Consider the following 20,087-nt stretch of genomic DNA (forward strand, 5'->3'; position numbering starts at 1 on the left):
ACGAACAAAACAATCCTTCTTATTTTTCTTAGTGGTCTATTTTATTGTTGGGTCGTTGTTTTGTTGGGTTTTTTTTTCCAACAATTTGTGTAATCTCAAAAATTGGCCAATTACAGCCTACCGGAACGGCGAACATTCTATTCTCACAAAAACAGCCAAGCCTCGCCCCCAGTTCCTTTCTTAGCTCACATCCTCGAACACTACATGCTTGTGCTTTGAGACCCACGTGAAGCATAGGCTCGAGTTTGCCTAGGTTACTTACAACAGTCGCGCGACGCTAGGCTGTCGGTTCTCTAATCGTCTACTCTAACGTCTACAGCTCTGGTACATTCCATCGGTTAGAAGCGTTTCTTTTCATTGATTTCGAAGCGCTTTAAGAAGAGCCAATTTGTTTGTGGCGAAACATAAATACGAGAATATTTTGGCGAGACTGATCGTATAAAATATAAAGCAGATTAGAAATTTCCCTAAATATTCTGACGGTAGCCTTAAATTCAGAACTGTTTGAATAAGTTAGCTTTACGTCGACTACTGCGGAGAACGTTACTGTTACATCTGTCAAATAATGAACTGTTGAAAAACGTTTATGTAAAAATCGGTGGTTTCTCATTGAAGTAAAACTGTGAACTAAATTCCCATGAAAATAACGTTTTAAAATTCTGGACTCTCTGGACTTAAAGCAGTACTCGAACGAGATTTCTTGGTCCTACTTGCTTTAACTGTGCAAGGGCTGTTATCTTACCTGCCATTAGAGAATCACGAATACCAGAAGCATGGTGGCACGCTCCAAACTTAATGTCAGTGTATTGTAAAAAAAACACGACAAGAAGAAGTCGGTAAGTCATGTTTTGTTTTAGCTAAATAAAATACAAGTATCGTATTTGTATGTTCCTCGTGTCTTTCATTAGTTTCTTCTGCGAAAAACCAAAATTGAATTCCTTAACTTATTTTAAAATGTAGTTTTTATCTTTTACAAAAAAATTCCAATCTCAGATTGGCTTTACAATAACATAACTAAAATGATATTACACATTAAATGTTAACAAGGTTTTTGATGTAAAGAACAGACAAACTTTCAGGCTAAACTACCCACGTTATTACATAAGTCTTAATTAACCCATAAGTTTACCAGCTCTTTAAAATATGGAGTTTTATTAACACTCAGACATTTCAGTTTTTTAAAATATGAAGTGTGTTATTGACTCTCAGGCCTTACACATCTCTAAAATACAAGATTAAAACAGATTAAAACACCTTTTTACTTTAATACATTCGTGTTAATGTTTGTAAGATTAATAAGAGGCTATTGTATGCAAAGGTTTTAATATTTCTGTGTTTTATACAAAGTTAAAAAAAATGATGTATCAAACCTTCATTGTTCTGAAGCTACGGAGTGACTGAGTGGTATCAACTTATTGCTGGTAAGTAGTTAGTTACTCTGTTTGGTTTAACTTTAGTTGAAACCTGAATTCAGTGCTTGCAGATAAAAAAATCAAAGAGAAATGTGCAGTTCATTGGAATTCAAAGCATCTACATCCGTTCCTGGCGTTATACTGTCTCTTTGGGTTCTACACTCTGCCAGGTTGTTTTTTTTTTACTTCATGTTTCTTTTTAAAGGTTGAAAAGTTTGTTTGTTTGTTTTGGAATTTCGCACAAAGCTACTCGAGGGCTATCTGTGCTAGCCGTCCCTAATTTAGCAGTGTAAGACTAGAGGGAAGGCAGCTAGTCATCACCACCCACCGCCAACTCTTGGGCTACTCTTTTACCAACGAATAGTGGGATTGACCGTCACATTATACACCCCCACGGCTGGGAGGGCGAGCATGTTTAGCGCGACGCGGGCGCGAACCCGCAACCCTCGGATTACGAGTCGCACGCCTACAACAACATAGAGGACATTACTTCACATTGTCACTTGTTTACCCGAGCTTCTAATCCTAGCTTTATACACTTTGTCTGAACATGTTTTAAAAGCAGACTGAGTTATTTCAAATTTATAAGTATTTATTAAGCCACGCAAACTAAAGTAACAGTTTCTAGCTCAAGTTTTTCAAAAGAATCATACGGTTAAATGGCTGTCATTGATATCCACCTATTAAACACATTTTTGGTAAATTTTATATAATTCTTCTAACTAAAGATTATTTAGCGTCACGTGATATTAACATAAGGAACTGACGTAACTAATCATGCTTGACACGTCTGTATCGAGTACGTGCGGGTGATGACAAGAAACTGTTGATCTAGATTCGATGGCGTTACTATAAATGAAGTTATTAACAGTATTTTAGAGAGGAAAAATTAACACAATATATTTTAAAGTATCTGAATGGTTCCGTAAAGTGTAGTAGGTCTGTTCCGAATGATAGGGTTGCAATCCTAAAGCTAATGTTGGTTACTATCGAGTGTCTCTTTCTTAGTTTTTGATGTGTATTGATAAAAAGTCATGATAACTAATAATAAACAGTTTTAGTGTGAAAAAAACGAGGCTAAAAAAAGGATTGAGCGTACAACATAAAGGAATGACAGCTAGCTACTGTCTTTCCACACCTAAGTAAGATGTTCCGATTAGACTGCTATTTACAGTGAGCTGTTTTCTCATAATTTTATTTATTAATTATTTATAATCCAGTTTATGAAATACACGTGTTTTCATGAGTGCTCATTATTAACAGAGAAACTCGGTTTCCAGTTTTAGAAAATCCAATCCAGAAAGCTAATAAATTATAACACTTTCCAGAAAAAAAAAAAAAGTCCCCTGTGATCAGGTTTAGCATCTGGTGGAAATGAAATGAAACGTTTACGAACAATGATACAATAAGTGAAACTGTAACACGTGAATACGGTTGGAATAGCACATTTAGCATTTACCGCACATACTCACACTCTTGTGATAAATACCGGCTGATTTTTTGGAGATTCGTTTATTGAAAGCTATCTATTAGTTCGTAGTGTAAGACTCACTACTCTAGGATAACTGGGTCCGGCATGGCCGGGTGGTTAAGGCACTCGACTCATAATCTGAGGGTCACGTGTTCGAATCCACGTCACACCAAACATGCTCGACCTTTCAGCCGTGGGGGCATTATAATGTGACGGTCAATCGTACTATTCGTTGGTAAAACAGTAGTCCAAGATTTGGCAGTGGGTGGTGATGACTAGTGGCCATCCCTCTAGTCTTACACTGCTAAATTACGGACTGCCTGCGCAGATAGTGCTCGTGTAGCTTTGCGCGAAATTCAAAACAAGACAATCTGGGGTAACTGTTTTACTTATTCTATTAAAATAACACGGTCATTAAAGTGTAACAAGGTTGTAACTTGAGATGCCATAACAGGTGTTTTATGTGGAACAACTGTCTCACTACTGAAGAGTTATCCAATAAATTATCCATTGTAAGAACAGATGTCACAAGGCCTCTCAACATTAAGCACCAACAATAACATGTTTCGTTAATAGAATAAACTGATTAGTAAATGTAGGAATTACTTAGTTATACTACCTATATAATATTTGCAGTAGGAAACTATTAATAACGTTATTCAATCAGAATAAAATCTGTAAGTGTGACCACAATCATCCCTGTTGCTGCAATGGGTCTAATCTGTCAATCCACGTTTATAACGTAATCCAATCAGAATAAAATCTATAAGTGTGACACTCATTCCTATTGTAAATTCACTTGCCAACAAGGCTACGCTTAAAGCGTGGGAACTCTAGCCACCTGACATCCTACACAACCCAGACTACGTTTTGTTCGGTAGGCGTCCAGTTTGTAATTCTTCCCACGTCTGGAAGACATCCTAAACCAGTCGTGTGACTCACGACCATCGTGTCATGAATTCAGTTTTGTTTTTAATCTTTTTCATTGCCACAGAAAATTTTAAAGGTTATTAGAACTTGGCGGCCTTGGGGGATCCAAGTGGTTGTGGGAAGGTACATTTATATCGCAGTCTAACATATACTTCGTAATAAATATGAACAGACGACCAATGAACAATTATGACTAATTTCTAAAATTAACAAAGTTTTTTTTTTTCTTATAAGAACTAGGAAATCTCTCTTTGTTTACATAAATCGCCGACGTTTGTTTCCATAGAGTAATGCTTTGCTTGTTTGTATAAAAAACAACAACAACAATGCATGATTGTTTCACATGAACCATTATATATTTTATATATAAATTAGAAATATATGTTTGTTTGTTTTTATATAAAATCAAAAACCGTGTTTTTTATAAAACAATACACCTCTGCTAGGTTGACATGAACCGGAAACTCTTCATTTTGTTTTAAATAAAATCACAATCTCATGCCTATCTCACATGAGGTAGAAATCCGTCTTATTATTATTTTCTTTTATAGAACAGTAAGCTCCTGCTAGGTTGGCATGAACCGGAAACTCTTCGTTTTGTTTTAAATAAAATCACAAACTCATGCCTATCTCACATGAGGTAGAAATCCGTCTTATTATTATTTTCTTTTATAGAACAGTAAGCTCCTGCTAGGTTGGCATGAACCGGAAACTCTTCGTTTTGTTTTAAATAAAATCACAAACTCATGCCTATGTCACATGAGGTAGAAATCCGTCTTATTATTATTTTATTTTACAGAACAGTAAGCTCCTTCTAGGTTGACATAAACTGGAAACTCTTCGTTTTGTTTTAAATAAAATCACAAACTCATGCCTATCTCACATGAGGTAGAAATCCGTCTTATTATTATTTTCTTTTATAGAACAGTAAGCTCCTGCTAGGTTGGCATGAACCGGAAACTCTTCGTTTTGTTTTAAATAAAATCACAAACTCATGCCTATCTCAAATGAGGTAGAAATCTGTCTTATTATTATTTTCTTTTATAGAACAGTAAGCTCCTGCTAGGTTGGCACGAACCGGAAACATCGTGTTTGTACTAACAAAAAACAACAACAAATTATTTGCTTCAGATGAACAAGAAAATTCGTGTTTGTTTTATGCAAACGAGTGCGTTCGTACTTCATTCATATAAACCAACATTTTGCTACTTATCTTTTTTTGTTATTAACCATTAACATTTGCTTGTTTTATATGTTTATCTACTTGTATTACGTCAGCCAGAAAGTACTCTGTTTTTTGATGTAAACTGCCGAATATTTGATTTCAAAAAAGAACTCGTAAATTTATTTTTGATATCAAGGTCTTCCGTCCAACAGAAAAAGTGTAAAATATTTTTAGTCATTAAAGAACAGAGTAATGACATGTATTATAATAACTGTGACGTATCTATTACGTATTACTCTTCTAGAGATTATGCGTTATGTACCATTAAGCCAAAAATTCATTATTTGATTTTACTCCTTTTTGAAACCAGCAAACACGTTGTTGTTGTTTTCGCGTAAAACTTAAGATATTTTTTTCCTTTTTTAACATATATTAACAAATATTCCCAGTGGTTGTTTCTTATGAACGAAAACACTTAGGTTAATTTCATGGTTCTCAATCTATGATCTGGAACAAAACCACAAGTGATTCATTGCTTCCCTTCAGATAATCGATGGAAAGGATATGTAATTAGGGAAAAGAAGCAAGAATTTAGAGCATAGATGTCACTGTGAACATTGAATCACGTGATCTGCAAAAATAAAAAAAAGTTTGAGAACAATTGCCTTAAAAGTAGTTTGTGATGTGAACCTGATATATAATTATTTTGATGGGCATGGGTGTCCACAGAAATATTTTCGGGAGAGAGGGGGCAAATTGTTGTTGTTGTTGCTTTGAAATAAGCACAAAGCTTCACAATGGGCTATCTGTGCTCTGCCCACCACGGCTATCGAAACCCGGTTTTTAGCATTATAAGTCCGCAGACATACCGCTGAGCCACTGGGGCGCGAGAGGGAGCAAAACGTGTATGTACGGGATTAGCTTTTACTGTGTAAGTTAACAGAATAAAATAATATGTTATGTGTTCTTAAACACAAACACAAATTTACAGTTACAATAAAAATTACCAAAGCACGATGTCAAGTTTACGTCATAATACGTGCAGTTTTTTGTGAAATGTCAAATGTCCCTTCTTACCTCATCCTGCGGATACCCATGTTGAAGGGCGTTATTCACTGCTTTCTGCTCTAAGACGGATAGCTCAGTTCAAGAAACTATTAGATGAACTGCGTAGATTTTTAGAATAAATCAAACTTACAGATACATTAAAGAAAATACGTAGTTGTACCTTACAATTATGATACTTGATATACGGTGTATGTCATCACAGTGTACTTTTGTAAAAACAAACAAGCTGTGACGTATACCAAAAGTTATACTGCATACAAAATAAACTTTGAAGAATGTAAAATTGAAACTTAGTTGAGATATAAATGTATATTTCCACACTTAAAGCGAGTCTGAACTTGCTGTGGAAAATTTTTAAACAATGATGTAAATTATAACACAAATTCTTAGGATTTTCCTACAAATCAAATCATAAATAATATTCTTGTACATAGAATCAGGATCTCAAATTATTTATTCTCCACCTTGCTTAGCGTGATCTAAAAACATGTACTTCAAGGTTCCTTTTCAGCTCATCTTCCGTTTCATGTCTATATTTAGCGCACTTCTCGTACTTTATGGAGTGGAGAATCAAGCGCCAAGCTCAGCCTCTCCCAGTCTTTCTGGAGCTGTTGAAACCAGTGACGTAGGTAAGTTCGTCACCATCTTCAGAACAACTGTCTGGACCCAGAAACAGAAAAAGCAGCTTAAAGGTTCATGAGTCTTTAGCGAGAAAGTGATTCACGTAGGTATAAATAGCATGTTCTTCATAGCCAGGAAAAGGAACGTGCAGAGTTGTTGAGGTTCTAGTTTTGTTTTTGTATGTTTTTTTTTCAAGGTGAGTCTTGAATACAGGTGGGAAAACTAAAGGTGTTAACCTTTTAGTACAGTGCAGCACATAAATATGCTATAATTATATCTAAAATATGGCTAAGCAACTAAATGTTTCATTTTACCTCCTCAGAGAACGTTGACATGAGAAAACGATAAACGTATCATATCTTACCTTTAATTTTCTACATAACACAAATAACAACAAATTCATTTATTCTGTTTTATTTTATACACATTTTGTGATGTATTTTAATATCATAATTAGCACCAAACATCATTTGAAAATATTTGACCTTTAACCTGCATTATTTTCCTTATCACTTTTCAAAAAATCCTGGAATTGCATTATTCATAACCCAAAAATAGGCTTAAGAATGTAATAAGCACACATATTTTATAGGTTAAAAACAGGTTTAAGGACGTAATTAACATGTATATTTTGTAACCCTAACATTAGCCTTTAGAATACAATGGACTTCTATATATTAGTAGTCTGTCCCCTTTCCATACGCTCGATGAAATGACAGAAATAGTGGTATTCAGCAGAACAAGTCCCAAGTTAGAGGCGCTTTAATGTTTTGTATGCACTCATTGCATCGAAAACCGAAGAATTTTGCTTACGTTGAATTGTATTTCGTCTCCAAATAACAAACCCAATGCAGTTTTCCTTATTGATTAATCACACGAAATGACAATAACACGGTTGTAAAAGGCCCACTAGGCAACCATATTGCATGTATTCTTTCACGCAAGGGATTGGGTTGACTACATATATATTTATTCATCACTTTTGTTTGTTTGTTTTAGGAATTACTGTTGAATTGTTTCAATGAACGTGTACTGTTATTTCATAATCCCAAAGTTAACCTTATGAACGCTGCAGTCTTGCATGTTTTAGAACCGTGACACTAACGTTAAGAAACCAGTTAACTTATATCTTTCACAACTCTTGCTAGCATTAGCTTGGAGAAAGTATTATGTTTTACTAATCTACTAATATAATATTTTTCTACGAACCCTTTCAATCAGTAGTTATTAGATTTTAAAACGTAGCTTTTCACGTATTACGTATATTATACATGAGGCAACATGAAATCGTTCTACAGGATCAGTTGATGTCGCCATGAAGGGATCCACTTCATAGAGCTATGACATAACTCATTTTATTTATGACTCTTCCTGTAGTATTGAACCCCCACTGGAGAATAAACCCTCCAGAGATTAACATAAGAATTTTTCACTTCGATTAGTTTATTCCATTGAAAATTAATACTGTAAAATTCAGAGTTTTGTTGAAATAACCTAGTTTAACTATGGCACGCACTGCACAGCTTTAGTTGAGCATGTTGTATCTAAGACTAAATAACTCCCCTGATAATGAACACTATCAGAGCAAACTATGTGCTTAGAGCAAAATTAAAAATTAATCTGGCAATCAGTATAGCTATTCCCCCACTGGTACAGCTATAAATCTACGGACTTACAACGCTAAAATCAGGAGTTCGATTCCCCTCGGTGGATTCAACAGATAGCCCGATGTGGCTTTGCTACAATAAAACACAAACAAACATACAGTATAGCTAATTAAATATATGCGTATCCATTTATAAAGAGTAAAATACATTGTTTCATCAGATAAATGTCCTAGTTTAATGGTTTGTAACTTAATCCACTTTGACTTTATGGTGTTAACCACTAAAGTTGATAAAGTATAATTTAAGTAATCATAAAGTATAAAGATTAATAGAATAAGAGTTATCAAAAGTTATTGAAACAAAACCTACGCCACTTTGTTAGACGTGAATATGTTTGCACTAATTTTATGTAAAACTAATATTTTATATGTGTGTTAAAGATTTTTTTATCACCAAAGGTGAAAAAGAAAAGAGAATCTATGAATTAAAGGCCTAACACTTTTTTTGATTGGCCATACCCTCTGCTGTAGACTACTGTTCTGCTTATTGACTCAAAACCTGATAGATGCTAAAGCTTTTCGCATTCCTGTGCAGTTATAAAGCTAGAACACATTTCCTAAACCACCAAACGAAACTTTAATGAATTATTTTTATTTTTTTATGACAGTCAAACTCTCCCCACCACTCACTACGTCACAAATGACAAAGGCAGACAATAGTAGTTTACTTATATGTTGTTTTATAGTGGATTTATCTTAAATATCTGAGCTTTTAGCGCGGAGTTACACGATCTTCAGTGTGTCCGTAGAGGATATCGAACTATATTTTTAGTATTATAAGCCCTCAAGGTTCTCGCTGAGCTACCGGGTGTACGGGAGGATATAAGTAAAACAATTAGAAAGCGTTTCTGACGGTTCACCTGTTTGTATAAACCCACATTATTTTATTGAAGAAAGGTTAAATTACGAAACGCGAGATTGTGTTATAGAAGACTTTTTGTTTTTTTAAATTTCGCGCAAAGCTACTCAAGGGCTGTCTACGCTAGCCATCCCTAATTTAGCAGTGTAATACAAGAGGGAAGGCAGCTAGTCATCACCACCCACCGACAACTCCTGAGCTATTCTTTTACCAACGAATTATTTATCGTCACATTATAACGTCCCTACGGCTGAAAGGGCAAGCATATTTGGCGCGACGGGGATGCGAACCCGCGCCCCTCAGAGTACAAGTCGCACGCTTTAATACGCTTGGCTATGCCGGGCCGGTTATAAAAGCCGTAGATAACCCTTTAAGTGTATAGCTTGATATGATACACCAATTATTGCAGGTGAATTTTTAGCTTTTATTTAAAAATCAAGATGGCAACAACTTGCAAGCTAATGAGGACAATAAGCTTGTAGTGACATTGTCAACAACAAAACGTGAGAATCAAACACGTAAATTGAGCTTTCGTTTAACTGAGAACTGATTCCAAAAATGTTTCCGCATGACGAGAACTAAATCATCATGAACAGTGAGACTAAACTATCGTCCAGTTCCTCTTCATGCCATGAAGTGTTCCATTAAAGCTGTTTTGTTATCTACATTATGTCCATTGTGGGCTCGTAATCTGAGGGTCGCGGATTCGAATCCCCGTCATACCAAACATGCATGCCCTTTCAGCCGTGGAAGAGTTATAATGTGACGGTCAATCCCACTATTCGGTGGGTGGTACTGACAAGCTGCCTTTCCTCTAGTCTTACACTGCTAAATTAGGGACGGCTAGTAGAAATAGCCCTTGTGTAGCTTTGCTCGAAATTCAAAACAAACAAACAAATTGGTCATTGCGGGAAATCGAACCCTAAATCTTTAATGTTGCAAGTTCGCAAGCTTACCGCTTACTCATTGCTGCAATTGTAATTCTTTTACGTTTTCACCAGTCCCCACTCATATCCCTCATCCCAGTAATTCAATTCTTAGAGAAAGAATTTCTTGGTAGTGGTGAATCCAATGTACTAAAGGAAAGTACCGTATATTAGTTAATTCTCGAGTTCTTCTTTGTTTAAGAATAATCCACACAGGTAATTACGTTAATCCTGTAACCCGCTGGTACAGCGGGAAATCTACAGATTTACAACGCTAAAATCAGGGGTGCGATTCCCGTCGGTGGACTCAGCAGATTGTCCAATGTGGCTTTGCTTTAAGAAAACACACATGTTAGTCCTACAAGCATTTTACGAGAAAGATGTTAAACTTGGACAAGAAACAGCAGTTTAAATTCCATGTAGTGGCGTTTTTATCTAAAGTATATTTTTATGAACGAGACCCAAATTTCTGGAACATATTTTATTTCTTACTGTAAACAATGAATTAATCATTATTCTTGCCTATTTCTCAGCAAAATGGTCATAATACGTTCTCAGAGAGGAGGCAGAGACAATATTAAACTTAGAACTGTTTTTATCATTGTTTCTTACTCACTGTAGTGTGAATAGAAAGATGTTTATCTTTAATATCGCATATATATGTTACACATGAGTTTTTTGTGTATCTTAAGCACGCATAGCAAGGCCTAAGAATTTAGTAATTGCAGTAAACCTTCACCCAACCACCAAGTATAATTGCTTAAGTTTGTGAATTGCATATACCTATAACGAAAAATATATATATTAATTTGAATTTATAACATGTTAAAAATGATTATGTGAAATCCAGTATTAAAAATAAGGTCAGTTCATCCTCTCTCTTCAGTTACTTTTTTACGCAATTCGGGCATCTGATGATCCGCCACGTAATCTGAAATATAGATAATCAGTTCTTCAGCTTACGCATGTAAATGAAGGTTTGGTAAAGGTGCTTTTATCCTTACATTGCATGTCACTTTGCTACACTAACGAGTCTGGTCGCACAAGCAGAAAAATTAGTATGGCAAAAATGTTACATACTTAAAGTCAATGTTCATAAGATCCCGAGTTTCCAATGTCTTAAATGAGATCCTAATAGTTTTCCAAGGTTTATCCTGTACTTGCTGTGGTGAATGTTAAAATAACCCCGTTCATTTATTCATTTTTTCTTTGAGAAATTTTTCGACCAACTTAGCATGAGAAGAGTTGAAATTTTCATCCGTTAGGCTGAATAACAAGATCAACTACATCAATTCATGATGACAAATTTGGATTGGATCTTGTTCCAAATTTTCTTTAAGATAGCCTACCCCCTTTTATATAGCTACAAGGTGATGCACGACGCATCTGTAAAAATAATTTTGTGCCACATATCGTTGGATCACTGGGCGGGCTATTGGCTCCTACTACGTTCCACCTCAATGAGCGCCTGGCATGCGACTCGGTGTTTTGAAGTCTGTTGCGACTGCGAACATATGAATCAATCTCGGAACGGGTAATCTGCTATTGCTTGCGCGATCGATGGTCGCCCTTATCCAGGTGTGCGAGTAACGGTACCATTTGTTTGGAAGAGGTTCCACATTCTGTTAATGATATTTGTAGCTAGCTTGCAACAACCTCTATAATTAAGTGGTTTTATTTGAAGGTTTTCTCCACATGAAACATCCAAATGTGTTCTCTGAGACAGAGCCTAGAAAAGTTACAGTTAATATTTCATGAGACCACCAAATATAACATAGGCTGATTGATAAATCATTGACATTTCAACGTTATCAACTGATAGTCAAGTGCTAACTTTCATAAAAGCAAACTCAACCGTGTGGGGGCGACTGTCATTATATTATAACACTAATGTTTGCCTTGTTGTAATCATTGCATTAAATTTTTCAATTATCACCTTATTGCTTTGCCATATAGACAAATAAGTTGCCGAAAGGAATAAACATTCAAAATATTATTTCTCTTGAAGATGCTTGGTTTGTAAGTAATAATTCGTATTGACAAGTTGAAAGACAACTTCTTACCTTAAATACCAGTTCACGCCCAGAGCAGATAGTCTACAAGAACTACCGCAGGTAATTGGAGCTCAAGGGCTATCTGCGTTAGCGTCAGTAGTTTTGAGATGATAAACTAGAGGGGTTACGCATTTATATCTTTCTTTATATGCATATATATATTTTTTTTTAATTGGGACGTGCTTGGTCTAGAGATTAGCATGTCTGTACTGTATTAGAATTTGAGGGCTCCTGGTTCAGTTGCTATTACCACAAAAAGACTCTCCGCACGTCTAGGGGTGCTATAAAAGTGACGATCAAATCACCTATTATGGTCAGAGAATTATAGTTCATGAGTCAGAGGCGGGCGCTGTTTCCTTTAAATTATCATTTGAAAATTAGAGACGGATGTGCGCAGATAGCTCTTGTGTGATGAAAAAAAACCTAAACAACAATATGGTCCAAAATGATGTCTCTTCGTTTACATCCACTTGTTTATCCACATCTCCATTTTTATTTCTATTTCAACATCTTTACCTAACTGAAGTTATCCTTTATCTGTCTGTATTATTACATTAATTCATTAAAATATATGAAACAAAAACTTGAAGCCTTTGTTTGAAATATCTGTTCGAAAAATCTAGCATGGGCTGGAGGTTAGGACACGCAACTCGCAGTCTGCCAGACGCGGGATCGGAACCTAACACCCAGCTAACAGTATCGCTTTTTGTTGGTAAAGCGTAGTCGAAGGGTTTGCGGTGAGTGCTGCCATACGGTTTCTTTCTCTCTGATTGAGCAGTTCAAAATTAGGGACAGATGCACGTATCTTAATTAGCTATGCCATAAACACACAGGCCTATTTAGAGAAACAAAACTTGTAAATAAATGCGTATTGAAAATCAGCAAGTCCAAAGCATTTCTTTACAAAGGTTATTTTGTTAAAAAAAACAAACAGAAAACACCTAGCACCTCTGTACTTATACCTGTAAACAAAGGCAAAATCTAAGAGTTCATAAGACATTCCAATGAACACGTAACTTTCTAAACTCAGTCGTACAGCCACGAGCTAAAGCATACGATTTGCGATTCATGAGATGCGGTTCAGTGCTCTGAATGCTGATACGTGTTAGCCTGATTAATCGTCGCATTGTTCAGAGTTGGCCTTTGCATTAGTTCGGCTTCATAGTGTTTTGTGGAAAACTTCGATCTCGTACCTCCACATGCTCTTTGAGACATAGGTTTTCTTGAGGCCCTTACTCCTTTAGAGTTGAATGTTACGCCCTTTCATCTCGTTAAACAAATGCTAGGATTTGTTTGTTTAGAGATTTTACGAATATTTCTTTCGGTGTTACGTATATTTCGACGAGCACACTACAAAGAAAGCAAACCCACGTGATATTTTGCTTGAGGTTCCTGTTGTGTGTTTGTGAAGGTGGGGCAGGCTTGATTTTTTAATCATCTTCTGTGCACACGTGTTTGTGCAAAGTTAAACCATTATGGTTTTAAAACAAACAACAAAAACTTAAAACAGTTCCTTGAGCCGATTATTTATAAATAATCTCGTTATAAGACCAATATTTATAGATTAATATTTATTACGTATAAACGTATCAATATTTGCAGAATGTGTATATTTACTTTGATGGTTTCGAAACCCAATGTTTCTGAGGAAAGTGCAGATTACTTCGATATGAGCACACATAGACAAATCTATTTACAGCTTGTTGAATGAAGTATCTTACTCAGATGAGATCAAATAAATCTTCGTATTTATTAGTACATATTACTTCGACCCGGCATGACGAAGTGGTTGGGGCGATCGACTCGCAATTTGAGGGTCGTTAGGTTCGAATCCCCATTTCATCAAACATATCCACCCTTTCAGCCGTGGAGGCTTTGTAAAGTGATGTTCAATCTCACTATTCGTTGGTAAAAGTGTAGCCCAAGAGCTGGCAGTGAGTGGTAGTGATTAGCTTTCTTTCCTCTTGTTTTTCACTGTTAAATTAGGGAAGGCTAGCGCAGATAGTCGCCATGTAGCTTTGCGTGAAATTCAAAACAATTTTATTAATTACTATCTATGAGTTATCTTGAGACCTACCCTTCAACTATTGATCTGTTTCGAATAAACTTCTTTCCCATTTTACGATAAAGTACTTTCTTACTTTTCAATGAAAACATCTTGTCTAATCAAAAATATTCACTGTGTTTGATTACTCTTTTGTCTTTATAAACAGTTTGCCCCTGAAGAAGAAAGTCCCACTTTCAAGTTATATGGTATCGTATATTTGTTTTAAATTGTTTCTGAAACTTATATGTTCTTCTATCATCATGAATTATACAGGTAAATAGGACATATTGTGGAAGTGACCACTGTACTAATAGCAGACAACTATTTTTACTTTTTTGTTTGTTTGTACGTACGTTTACCTCACGATCTGTATAACTAAACTTGCTAAAAAGCTAATTCCTTTTCGTCTGAACCCCCCCCCCCCCACAGACACACACACACACAGTAGCACGGTTTTCGATATCCGTGGTGGTCCGAACAGAGATAGTTTATTGTATAGCTTTGCGCTTCAACTACAAACAAATGAATCCTTTTTTTTGTGCAACAGCGCCATCTATTGTTTTTCTGTTTCAGCTTTTTCCAGCTAACAAATTTCCCTTTTGCCACTTTCCTCTCAATTATTGCCTCTTTTGTCAATATTCTTGACATATAGCTTCCACTTCCTGTAGTTGACAACTGGTAACTTGTAGCTTAAGAAGTGCGACTCACAGCTAAATTACCTCACAATGGAACATCGGACTTTAAATCTTGCTGCATCAAGGACGTAGAAACCATGAGGCACCAGTTTCACCAACAAGATCTGCAGTCACTTGCCTCAAGTGCGCCTTCGCAAGTCTCATCAGCGAAATCTACAGCCAGTTGACCTAAGCTCAGAACTTTCTTGTTCATAGTGCGGGCGAATGTTTTGTGCAAGATTTGGGCTTATTAGCCATTTATGGGTGTACCAAAAACCCTGAGATGTAAAATGGCAGTCATCTTTACGTGTAATGGACGAGTGTGTACAGCTACTCACAATTCCAATGTCTTACAAGCACTTTAGAGGAAGCTACTTTGTGTTTACTGTCTTAGTTGTCTCTTGCTCCCTGATCAAACAGGGAGCCGATTACTCCCGCCGTGCTGCTCTGAGGTCCTGTAGTCGTTTCTTTCAGTTTTACAATGACCTACTCTATTACTTACTATGCGGCAAAAATATGTTATTCTCTTGCTATGTAGTTGATATCTTCTCTTGGCATGTAACTAGTTGCTTACTATTTTGATATTTTATGTTTTGTAAGTTAGTATAAGGTTCATTACGTTTCTTTTTTAGTATTTTGTATATTGTAATTTACTTACGGTTCTGCCTTACACTGAAGTCCTTTCTGTTCCATTTAGTTTGACACTTTTCTGTTTCGAAAGCTGTCATTCTTTCCCTAGTGTGCAGTGCTACAAAATAGACTAATTGCACTCAGTCTCTCATGAGGACTAGTACACCAGATTTCAGTGTTGTAAATTTGGTAACTTACCGCTTATCCATTTGAGGAGGTTGCGAAAGCTACGTCGAGAAACTTTGAAGTTAAAAGAAACGACTTTACTGCTAAGTCCAACAAGTCAATCACTTGCAGTCAAATATTATAAATGAAGTGGTTGTGAGCAGCTGAAATCTCAAACCAAAATGTATTACGTATGCTTAAAAGATTCGAATCCTATTTTACGACAACGACAACAACAGAAGTCTGTGAAATATGTAGAGGCGTCTAGTGAAAGACGTACCGAGCTCCAAGTCTACCACGTACCGAGCTCCAAGTCTACCACGAACATCAAAACACGGTTCTATTTCTTTTAGGTGAAGTCGATTCTGCCACTATTTTTACACTGTCATCGTTCGAGATGAAGGCCAAAAAGAGAAGAGGGCATCTTTCGTGTTGACGTAATATATGAACAATTCCTTCAGTTCCTGAAACCCTTTGATGTATCGAACCTTCAGAATTTTGTAGCAACGAAAGGTTAACAGCAGTCAGTATTAAATAAAAATAAATGCCTTGAAGTATGGGTCTGCCTTTGCAGGCTGTATAAGGCGTGTTTCAGAAAAGTCTAAACTAATTTTGTTTGTTCAAAGTGGCCCCTAGTGGCACAGCGGTATGGTTGCTGACTCATGCCGCTAGAAAACGGGTTTCGATACCCGTGGTGGGCAGAGCACCGATAGCCTTCTGTGTAGCTTTGTGCTTAATTACAAAAGAATCAATTCGTTCAAAGTTTACAAAGCCAGTTCCAACTTAAAGGGAAGTGACTTGCCATATTTTAAGTGTCTATGTGTGTATACGGCTAGGCACAAACTAGGAATAACGTACGTAATGTTAGATTATAGAATAAGTGAGATTTACCCCATATTAGATAAATAGCTAGACATAGAGTGGGAGTGACTGACAGCATATGATAAGTGACTGGGCATAAAGTAAAAGTAAGTGACGTTTTATATTAACTATAAAGTAGGAGTGAGTGACAGCATATGTATTAGGAAAATGGATAGGCACAGAGCGGGAGTGATTTACGTCACAATAGGCAAACGGCTAGACACAAGCAGAGTGGAGTGACTTATATCATATTATAAATAATATAAATGGTACATCTGTAAGTTGTATTTACTGCACAGTGTTGAAATTTTATCCCGTTGGACAAGGGATCTTCCAAGGCAATAATGCAAACAATCCATTCATGATGTTGGAAAACCGCGTAGGTTCAAGAATTCTTGATAGAAATAAAAGAAACTCTACAATCAGAGGGCTTTCGAAAGGCGGACCTTTCTTCTTCAGTGGCAAACTGGGAACCTTCATGCAAAAATCCGTCATGCTCATATTGTTTCGAAGATTATGAGAATGAACTGATTACAATCACCGAATCTCGATTTGATTGATCACAAAATCAAAATCAAAATGAATCATACCCTCCAACATATGAGCTACAATTGAACAAAACTCTTTCTGTCATCTTGGAGGTTCCAGATGAAAAGTGATACAGTGGAGGTCGTGATAATGTAACAAGCCAATGTTTTTTCTTTTGTGGTAATGCCCGTTATGATAAAAGAAACCAATTATTACACATTGGAAAAACATTAATGAAAACACTACATGTGTTGCTCATAAACTCAAATATACGATTCTACTTCTTACGCTCTTTGTGAATGGTTGGGTGTTAAAAACGGCTAGTACATCTGAAATCATGAGACCTATTAGTTCCTGGTACGAAAATATCGGAGTATGTAAATGTTTTACCTTACAGTTTGTATTGATTATACATTGCTTATCTGTTATACGCCCTTTAATTTTGTAATATCTTTTAATATATGTGTCTCAAGTCGAACTTTGTGTTGGAAAATGTCTAGAGGTGATCACGTGGTTAGTACTACGATAACTAAAACTGATCACGTGGTTAGTACCACGATAACTAAAACTGATCACGTGGTTAGTACCACGATAACTAAAACTGATCACGTGGTTAGTACTACGATAACTAAAACTGATCACGTGGTTAGTACTACGATAACTAAAACTGATCACGTGGTTAGTGCTACGATAACTAAAACTGATCACGTGGTTAGTGCTACGATAACTAAAACTGATCACGTGGTTAGTGCTACGATAACTAAAACTGATCACGTGGTTAGTACTACGATAACTAAAACTGAACACGTGGTTAGTACTACGATAACTAAAACTGATCACGTGGTTAGTACTACGATAACTAAAACTGATCACGTGGTTAGTACTACGATAACTAAAACTGATCACGTGGTTAGTGCTACGATAACTAAAACTGATCACGTGGTTAGTGCTACGATAACTAAAACTGATCACGTGGTTAGTGCTACGATAACTAAAACTGATCACGTGTATATCTCGGAGCTCATACTGAACACAATCCCGGCCAGGTGGGTTTGACTCCTAATCTGAGGGTCGCGGATTCGAATCCCCGTCGCACCAAAATATGCTCGCCATTTCAGCCGTGGGGGCATTATAATGTTACGGTCAATCCCACTATTCTTTGATAAAAGAGTAGCCTAAAAGTTGGCGGTGGGTGGTGATGAATAGCTGTCTTTCCTCTAGTCTTACACTGGTAAATTAGGGACGGCTAGCGCAGATAACCCTCGTGTAGCTTTACGCAAAATTAAAAAACAAAACAAAAAAAACACTTAAGGCAGAAATGTCAAGATGTGTCTCTTTCTATTCGTGGCCTCAGACAAGGAAAAGTCGGACATCTTCCGTTATGGAAATAATACTAAAAATAACCGTAGAAAAAAACAACAACAACAAAAACTCGACGATACCGGATCTAAAAATTCCATGGTCTGCAGGTCTATTCGGCAGCGCTCGTTAGCATGTTTACATTAACACATCTCCTTCCATTTTATCTCATGTGACCTACATGATGACGTTAACTGTCTACCTCCTAGACTCGAGCGCACGCCCTGCGGCAACTTGTCGCTGTCATTTATTAAGGCATCTGCGCACAAGAATATATTGAACATACTTAGCATAACTGCACTGTGTGCGTTACAACACCAAGATTGCGCTACTAATTTTAGTTATGTCGTTGTTTTTTTGTTTGTCTGTCCTCTGACTGACAGTATAAACTCAACTTTCCCATTAATAAGTTAAGTATGAATCGTATTACAAACATCTACACCGATACACTTTTAAACTACGTGTGTTAATTAATGCTTTAATCAAGAGTTTGCGTTTTCCCTTCTTCTTTCAAATGCAGGAAGTTTTAATTCACAAAGTTATATTGAATTGTGATATTGCAAAAACAAACTGTAACATCCTCCTAATTAAAGCTGTGGTATTATAACACCTGACTATGGCTGGAGAATTCACTGATCGAAACGTTTTGAAAGTAATAATACACATAATAAGGACTATAATAATAGTTCTAATAATTATACCATTAGTAACACCAACACCTCCTTTGAATCGCTGTGCCAAAACCTGTGATACAAAGTTAGGTTGAAAAAAACAGTCGCAATTGCTTTGATAAACCACGGATTTAATAAAATATATCATGAGCCGCCATGAAAACCACGAATTTGATTTTTATCTTAGAACTTCAGAAACTTCTTATTATTCTAAGAACGCTCGTGAACACACTAAATTAAAATCGGTTTACAAAACGAACTAGAAACATAACATGCGTACTACCAATTGGATGGTATTACACAAGTAAGTGTTCTTTTGGAATCACAAGTTACGAATTATTTCAGTCAACCTAGGCCAACATAACACAGAAATTTAATGTGTAATATATGTAAAGCTAGACAAGATTGACTGTGCAACTGAACCTACTCGAAGGTGATTTGAAAATATCATAAAAGGCCCGGCATGGCCAGGTGGTTAAGGCGCTCGACTCGTAACCTGAGGGTCGCGGATTTCGATTCCCCGTCTCACCAAACATGCTCACCATTTCAGTCGTGAGGGCGTTATAATGTGGCAGTCAATCCCACTATTCGATGGTAAAAGAGTAGCCCAAGAGTTGGCGGTGGGTGGTGATGACTAGTTGCCATCCCTCTAGTCTTACACTGCAAAATTAGGGACGGCTAGCACAGATAACCCTTGTGTAGCTTTGCGCGAAATTCCAAAACAAACAACAACAACAGAAAACACAAAAAATAAGCCGGACAAACAGACGAAGAGAAGTTTTATATAAAAAAAATCGAAATTTATCAATCAACAATGGTGTTGGTTTTAGATTGAAATCCCTCTTCTTGTGTGACATTCTTAAAATCACCTGTCCTTAAGCTTTGTCATTATCAGAGTAGAAAGATGAACCAAGGTAAAACAGTGAGTTATGGTGCAGTAATTAGTGAGTTTCAGTTAGATCACTGCCGAATTACTGTAT

The 20,087-nt window shown here is 36.4% G+C and overlaps 1 protein-coding gene across 2 annotated transcripts in view; it reads left to right on the top strand.

The window, feature by feature from the left end:
- The first annotated feature begins 204 nt into the window (after positions 1–204).
- The window catches only part of LOC143229109 (uncharacterized), an 88,309-nt gene continuing 68,426 nt past the window's right edge, over positions 205–20,087 (top strand). Inside the window, exons 1-2 of one of the 2 annotated variants that reach the window (XM_076460966.1) lie at positions 205–836; positions 6,587–6,675. The gene's annotated coding sequence lies outside the window, so the exon portion shown is untranslated. The remainder of the gene's footprint in view (positions 837–6,586; positions 6,676–20,087) is intronic. The other variant, XM_076460957.1, reaches the window with a different exon arrangement.

This window comes from Tachypleus tridentatus, chromosome 1 (assembly GCF_004210375.1).
Source record: "Tachypleus tridentatus isolate NWPU-2018 chromosome 1, ASM421037v1, whole genome shotgun sequence".
In the NCBI taxonomy this organism is placed as follows: Eukaryota; Metazoa; Arthropoda; class Merostomata; order Xiphosura; family Limulidae; genus Tachypleus; species Tachypleus tridentatus.